At 39.3% G+C, this 6,932-nt stretch overlaps 1 long non-coding RNA gene across 1 annotated transcript in view; it reads right to left on the bottom strand.

Annotated features, from left to right (window-relative positions):
* Nucleotides 1-1,544: 1,544 nt before the first annotated feature.
* LOC121670060 overlaps nt 1,545-6,932 on the bottom strand; it is a 40,053-nt gene continuing 34,665 nt past the window's right edge. Inside the window, exon 5 of the long non-coding RNA XR_006018011.1 lies at nt 1,545-1,643. This is a non-coding gene — a long non-coding RNA (uncharacterized LOC121670060). The remainder of the gene's footprint in view (nt 1,644-6,932) is intronic.

The following is a 6,932-nucleotide window of genomic DNA, read 5'->3' as shown; positions in this document are numbered from 1 at the left end:
ACCTGGCCAGGGCTCCTGGCCCTGAAGGGAGACGTGCCTCGGTACCGCACATTCAAGGGCGCAAAGAGCGAACTGAAAAGGCGGACGAGACCTACTGCGCCCCTCAGCCGGGAGAGTGGTGGGGCCATGCCCTGCCGGGGGTACCCAGAACTTCGAGGGATGGAGCCCAGGAAAAGCTGGGGCAGGGAAACTAGCTGCAGAGGTGACTTGCACCCTTCGTAATGCCAACGAGGGAGAGCAGCAGATAGACAATTAACAAAATAACATATAATTAAGTGGAGACCTATTTAATTCACTTCTGGCGGGTCTCTCACAGTCTCATCAGCAGAGTGAGCAAGACATAACACGTTGTTTCTTGCTCAGGACGCACGCTCCCTTGTACAGTGTAGAAAGTACAGGGATGTGCATGAGTCCCACAGGATGTGGGGTTGCACGAAGAGAAAATTAGGCAGCCTCTTTGTCTGCACTCAGTACTTGTAGCAGAAAATTCCTCCATGGTGCTGTCACTGGACCAGCTGAACTGATGTTACTTTGCAGGAGGAGGGAATGTCCTACAGCTTCTGGCCCATGGTACTTGCCAGGGCAGTAAGGGCTGGATTTGCAGGCCTTGGAGGCCAGCTCCTAGAGAGCTTTAACAAGCTGCACCATGAAACTTCAGCTGTACAAGATAGCAAAGTCCCCTGATGAGGGTTCAGACCAACAGTTACCTTCCCCAGGTCCTCAGAAAGGCCATACTCTGAATCACATATGAACTATACAAAGTTCAGAGAGGCTCACAACTAGGCACGGGGATTCATGTGTACTGCTCCTAGAGAGCAGAAGTCCACTGTCAAAGTAACTTCTTTCCTTATGCCTACTTAAAGAAAAGATGATTTCGTACTGCAGTCCTTTCTCACTGCATTGGTTTAATAACCAAACAACTACAATAATAACAGTAAAAATTATTGAGTAAAACATTGCACTGCCACAGAATATTGTAAAACACAATACAAGAGAGTATTGAAAATGTCTGCAGATTTAGTTGCAACCAACTCTGAAATGCAGTTTTTCTCTTTGCACTTATGATTTTACACTATAGTCAATTAGAACAGATTAGGACCTTTCTGAGGTAAGTATAGTGAATATTTAAAAGATACCTAGTGACACATTATTCAACAACCTGACTTGCATTGTTAAATATATCAGTATGTTTTGACCCTAGTTTAGGAGAACTTATTCCTCTGCCACAAAAGATGCCTTAAAAAACGTAGAGTATCACGGCTGGGAATTCACTGAGGTAGCTCTTCTCACTCTGGGGAAAGCAAATGTCTTGTGAAATTAAACAAACAGTTTAATGGCTAATTTGGGAGTGGTGCTGATAGGCTCTTAAAAGGATGCCTGTGCAGCTCCATTTTTCTAAAAGAATGTTAGCCATGACATGGGAGCCTCTAGGATACAAGAGAAAGTATGAGATACGGGCAGAAGGAAAGGAACTTGAAGTTTTTTTAAAAAAACACCTGAAGTATCCTATCACCTCCACAGAAAAAAAAATCTTGAGGTTCTACTTACATGAAAATGTCCAGTTAATAAGCTTTGTTTATAGCAAGATGATCTGTATCCATGGGGCTGAACTGGCTGATGGTGATTTAATTTTTCTTTTCCTCCTGGAGAGAGCATGAAAAGTACAGACATGTATTAACATGCTTGCTATACCTTTCATTAACAATTGCAATTACTTGGAAATTTCTGTTCCAGCTGGCTAAGAAAGGTAGGCTTAGAAATGAAATAGCTTGCATAGTCTCTCCCTCTTTAATTGATATGTGAAGACAGATTGTATACAAATTATATTTTGAATTGATATTGAAGAGAGAAGGCAGCACAAACTTTGTTTTTCTGACATAATACCAATTCTCTAATGTTACTTGTTACCTTTTCTTTTTCACAGAGGCTAATCTCATCTCACCGACAAATGGTGCAAGAACTGCCTAGCAGCAGTTTCACTTTCTTCTGAGGAGTACCTACTGAACTCATTTTGAATTCTGTTAATTTAATTGGGCTCTTTAGAAAATCAAGACAGCCAACTCAAAGCACCAGGAAAGGATACCTGGTTTTGAAATTCACAACTCCTCCTGTGAGCATGTGATGCCACACTTCAGGCTTACTGACAATACAGTACAGTTTCCCAGAGTAAGGCTGGAACCTGTTTACAGAATAATGTTTCTGTCATGTCATCTAGCCCTTGACACAGGCAGAAATTTGCCTTGAGGAGGATCTGCTCTTTGGGCATAGATTGGGTTGGTCATAGAGGGTTGGTTCTGGTAACAAACAAAAGGGTAGGGGGACATAATCACTTGGAAAAACTTCGAACATGCCCTTGGAGTTGCTTTTCCTACTTCTTCTTCTCCTAGATCTCTTTTTGGTGGTTTTTTTTTGTTTTGGTTTTGGGTTTTTTTTTAAGGAATATACAGGAAATGACACCTAAACAACTGGTTCTGCCAGTTGTATAAAACATCCCTCCTAAAAGACGATTAAGGATTCAAATTAGGTAAGTCGGAGTGAACTCATAGGCTTGTATGTGTCATTTGAAAAGTGGAGTGTTCCCTCACAGGAAGGCAAATATAAATGAAAGACAAACCAGTTTCTCAAAGGTCTCTGGGATCTCTGCTGCCCTTGTAAAAAAGGAATGTTCCTTTTGGACAAAGGGAGCCAGCAACGTAAGTGTAGGATCTTATCAAAAAATAGGAAACTGAAAACATCTGTATTCACCTAGAAAAACAAATAATACTGATGAAATCAGGCAGGTTTTACTAATAGGTCAGTGTATTTTTTCCTGTAAGGATCTCCAAGAGCTTTGCACTGAAGAAATTAAGGGACAATATTTCTAAAAGAAGCATAAAAATAGCAAATTTTCCCTGGGGAAATTGGTCATCTATGCTCCAGCCATAAGGCAAGAGAAGGCCCTAAAATAGAAGGCAGGAATCCTGATGGCCAGTTCTCTGCACAGCTCAGTAGGCAGCAAATGAGTACAGAAATACTCCAGAACATGCCACTCATGCTTAACACATGCTGTAACCCTGTAAAAGGTTTTCTGTAACATTTCCTAGATAATGGTGGAGATCAGATGAGCTTTGCAGTTAAGAACTATGGGATGATTTGTTGGAAAATGAAGCTTTAAATTATTTTAATAATTTTCCTCTTGAGAACTAATGTTCCTGTTTGGTTTGTCATTCAAGAAATTAGTGAACTCCTTAAGGATAGAAGTATTTATAGCACAGTCTTCTGCACCTGCCCTGATCTATAATCCGAGGGTCTACTCAGATACCTCACCAAATGCTAAGAAGCTCATGACCTAACTCATGACCTAAGATCTTAAAATAGCTCTGAGAAGATCTTTATTTTTTCCCCAAGACTCCTTTCACTCTAATTGCACTACTGTTATTCACTAGATTTCAGCTGAGCAAACATGTCTCCCAAGTTTCTGTATTGTGCTTCCTTTTAAAATCAGATTTGCTTTAGCTAGTAGTTATGAATTACTAATGTCATTCTCTGAAAAAAATAAACAAAAAAACAAGTAACAGAAAGACAAAACCCAAAGGTCACTCTTGGTAAGATGTCTTCCTACATCCTTCTCTTTAGAGCTTCAGAGAGTTTCAGACCAAAAAAAGATTAATAGATCATTTAAAACTGTTTATCTGTATTTATATATTGTTGGATTTATATCCCATTCAGTGAAGTCTCATGTCACTCACTTAAATCTGACTACAGTAATCTTCTATTTTTAAAAAGTGTTTAAAAAAATAGTCTTGAAAAACAATACCCATTCCACTTTGATTTTGAGTATGGTATTGTGCAAGAGAAAAGAAGAACAGTGAAGAGGATGAGTAACAGAAAAGGGCAATTAATATGCAATGAGGGTGGGAAAAAAAGAAATACTAAAATCACTGTACCCAAACACCAAACTGAAAAGAACTGTGAATCAACAAATATAAAAAGAAGCAACTCCCCTGGTGAGAGTCCAGTCATGACCTTACAGTGGTGCAGAAACTGCACTAAATTTTGTGATCTCCTCTGGTTTACACTATGCCAAATGATATCAGACCCAGTTCTAATGAATGCAAATTGAGAAAAAGTTGTGGACAACAAGAAGGCCAATACCTTCAAAGGCAGAGTTCCACCCTTGTGAAGCAGTTCATTTGCCAGTGCTTTGAGCTATATATAGATAAATACACTATCGTCGTAACATCTACTGCCACATCTACAAGACTACAAGGTGAAGTTTAGCTTTGCAGTTTTTTGTTGGGGATTTTTCCTTGGCAGAATAAAGAGCAATTGCCATTGCATACTTCTAACAGATTTGTGTTACTGATCTTATTGGTACAGCAACATATGATACCAGAACAGAGCGAGAATGAAAAATAGGAAACAAGAAACCTGGTTATATTTCTGATGTCCACCCCTTGATACAACAGTAGAGAGATGCTATAGAGAAATATAAGGGCAGACAGCTATTTCCCTTCTCTTGGCTGCAACTGGGAAAAGTTCAAGTGTTTTAGATACGTCCTGAAATCATGTATCAGAGTTCATAGCAGTTCATACAGCAGTAGCAACTCCTGCAGCATAGAAGGAAAAAAGAAAAGCTGCTGCAGTAATGAGCAGAAGCTGCTGGGCTGTACATGTGAGTGCTTCTCTCCTGACAGGGTTTAGTTTTGTCTTGTGGAGGTTCTTGTCACACATCAAAGCATCGATCTGAATTTGGACAGGATGTAGGAAAATATGTCCACATTCATACAACCTAAATCAACCTATCTGGCTGTGACTGATGACCTAGGAATTTAGACAGAAGTCTTAAGAGATTTCTACCAAAAAGAAATAGCAGGATGAGAAATTTCTGCTATGTGATTTTGGGTCTGGGAAAAGCAAATTTTCTGATAGCAAATAGAGTTAATATTACACTTAACCTTCAGGAGTTATTCTGTTTCAATCAAACTGTGTGTATATCTCAAGAAAATAAACAAGTAATTAAGTTGCAAAAATTTATTATATAAGCCTAGGAGGTAAAGAGGTTATTTCTGGAAGACAGAAAACTTTTTATTTGATCTGAATATTCACCTCTCTGGTGGGAAGATCCTGAGAACCAAACTGACTGTGCCTTCAAACAGTGTCAGTTTTTGTCAGCAGCCAACCCCTGCCAGGTCTGGCCAAAGTTTTCTTATTGCCATTAAAAGCAGACCCACTGGGGAACAACGAAAACCCAAAACAAACAAACAAACATTTAAAAATAAAAGAAAAAGCTGTCTACTGAAACCCAGAGAAGTTTTTTTTCCCTCTGATTTGAGTCTTTTTTCAGAGATGAGAGAAAGGGAAGAAAGATGCATGCAACCTTATCTTATAAACAACCATTCATCATGTAGCAGAACAAGTAATACTTTACCCCCTTCACTTCAGACCTTTTATTTGTGCAGCCTGAGACCTGCTGCCACAGCAAGAAAGCTGTGACCATGTTTAGTCCCAGTTCAGGAAATACGAGTGCAGCCCAGATGCAAACTCTCTCCTGACATCTATCTTCATGTGTCCCACAACATTATCTTGGTCTTTCCTATCGTCCCTGATAGCAAACATGCATTTGGTATCACTGAGATCTTTGCAACTTGATATATTATTAGCATGACAGATGAGATTCAGCAGTAGTAAACACAAGAAATCCAATCTCTGGGAATAACAAATACATACTAATCTGCCCTCTCATTAGCTCCTTTTTCTTTCTCTGAAATATTTCATTAATTACTTGGTAGTTAATGTTTTTATTGTTAAAGACATTACTTGACGTTCTCATTAATCTTCATGATAATTTTGCTATGAAAAGCTATTTGGGCAGAACTCATGGGTCTGTGTAATTTTTACATACTGCTCCCTGCCCCAATGAAATAGAAAAAATAAGTTCCCAGATTGTTTTCTTGATATTAATCTTGATTTGAATGTAAATTCATCAAACCTCAGAAGACGCATTTTTTATGTTCTAGTGTAAGAACCAAATTACCATATGCAAAGGGAGTATCTGAAATAGCAAGTTGACAAATTCAATGAAAAACACTATTTTTTCTTCAGAGAAAAACTATTTTTGAGTTAGTTAAAATTATCTCATGTATCATGATGCCAAAATTAATGGCTTTCCATTTGTGTGGGAAAGCTACACAAGGGTGTTGGATACAAGATTGCTACGGGCCTGCCACACAGCAGCCCTTGGGCAATAGCAGAAGAGAACAGTCTCTGCACACACATCACAAAGGTACATTGTAGTTCATGCCGTGTATCACAGCATGCATATTTCAGCATGCAGGTGCCAGTTTCAAGCATTAAAGTCATTGCAGGTAATTAGAGCTCACAGCTCCTTTTCATTCTGAAGGTAAAATGACCTCTGTATTTCAAATTTTCAATCAGTTTTATTGAGCAACACATTAGTTTGAAATCTATCTAGAACCTGGATCACACCTCTCCCAGCTCCTCACTGGCATTGTAACAGTGGGTGGAAAAGCAGCAATTTGCAAGTGTCAACAATAAACCCGCTGGAAGTGGTAATCCTCTGCCTGTCAAGAGTGTTTAATATCTATCTCAACCATCCTATGCTCTGCAGGAATTGTTAATCAAGTAGAATTGAAAACTGGCACTCAAATAGCATAGCTGCTACAGCTAGAAAATAGCCTAGGAGCCAGCCAGGAGCTAAAGTTTCATTAGGAGCTACTTCAACATTCATTTGTCTACAGGAACAACAAGCTTAGCAAACAATTGGACGGTTACCAGAGCCTCTGCCAGATGACTCTTGGAAGCTCATGGCTGAAGTTAACATTTTACAAAGAACCACCAGCACACCTTCCCAGTGCAGGCAGGAGTGAGCTTAACCAGAGCCACAATTCCCCAGTGGCCTTTTTGCAGAAGTTTTACTTTGTTGATTGCAA

This window comes from Corvus kubaryi, unplaced genomic scaffold (genome assembly GCF_017639235.1).
Source record: "Corvus kubaryi isolate FWS band 111438036 unplaced genomic scaffold, C.kubaryi_AGA036_p1.0 37394, whole genome shotgun sequence".
In the NCBI taxonomy this organism is placed as follows: domain Eukaryota; kingdom Metazoa; phylum Chordata; class Aves; order Passeriformes; family Corvidae; genus Corvus; species Corvus kubaryi.
Note: the sequence above shows the minus strand (reverse complement) of the source record. Positions and strands in the feature narration are given on the sequence as shown.